Source organism: Penaeus monodon, chromosome 24 (genome assembly GCF_015228065.2).
Source record: "Penaeus monodon isolate SGIC_2016 chromosome 24, NSTDA_Pmon_1, whole genome shotgun sequence".
In the NCBI taxonomy this organism is placed as follows: domain Eukaryota; kingdom Metazoa; phylum Arthropoda; class Malacostraca; order Decapoda; family Penaeidae; genus Penaeus; species Penaeus monodon.
In genome coordinates this window covers 14,000,106-14,000,909 of record NC_051409.1, presented here as the reverse complement: position 1 = coordinate 14,000,909, position 804 = coordinate 14,000,106, and the positions used below count along the sequence as shown (strand labels likewise).

At 31.8% G+C, this 804-nt stretch overlaps 1 protein-coding gene across 1 annotated transcript in view; it reads left to right on the top strand.

Moving 5' to 3' along the window:
* The window catches only part of LOC119588605 (HEAT repeat-containing protein 1-like), a gene marked incomplete in the record, with an annotated part of 28,625 nt that overhangs the window by 16,594 nt on the left and 11,227 nt on the right, over positions 1–804 (top strand).

The window sequence follows — 804 nt, the reverse complement described above, 5'->3', positions numbered from 1 at the left end:
CACATTTGCCTTTTTTTCACATTTGCCTTTTTTTCCTCAATATTACTTTCTTTTATCAGCATTGTATATGAATACTCAATTCATTCTGCATGTATTCTTTTTCATTTAATTTCTGATATTGTTTCATTGTTTGCTTTGATTTCTGTTTTCTGTAATGTGCGACCTGCAAGTCAACTTTTTTCTTTTTCTTTGAAAAAAGTTTCTTGTTTTCCTCTTTTTGTTTTAGCATAACTGCCTAACTCTTTCATTTTACTTGTTCTTTCATAATCTCTGTTTATATTTCTTGCAACACTTTGTCTTCTTTTGTTTCATATCTTCCTAGATTCCTTTTCTTTAAGCGTCTTGGTTTCATGTTAGCACTGAATCTTAACTTCTTCCAGGAATTTTTTTGATATGAGATTTTACTTCACCTATTATGTATATATTTTTCTTTTTTTTTCAGCTCTCTCATTTACACATTTATTATCACAATTTTTACGTTATGACGTATCATTTGGTCCATTTTCTTGAATTCTTCAAAATTGTTCATTTATTCAACTGAACTGTTTTCTGCTCACTTGTAGCCATTTTTGACTCTTTTTTAACTCTAGTTCTTCAAAGAAGTTGGCTTCCTATACTTCATCACAATTTTGTATGTTTTCCAGTTCTATTTCAAGATTATTAGTTCCAGTGCAATCCTTTCTGCACAAGCTGCATTCCTGCATATTTTTTGGCATCTGTTAAAGTCACTGTGGGGGACAGCTGAGTCCTGCTGTCCAGCTAGTTGTTGACCCAGCTTATTTTTGTCCCACTTCCTGAATCTAC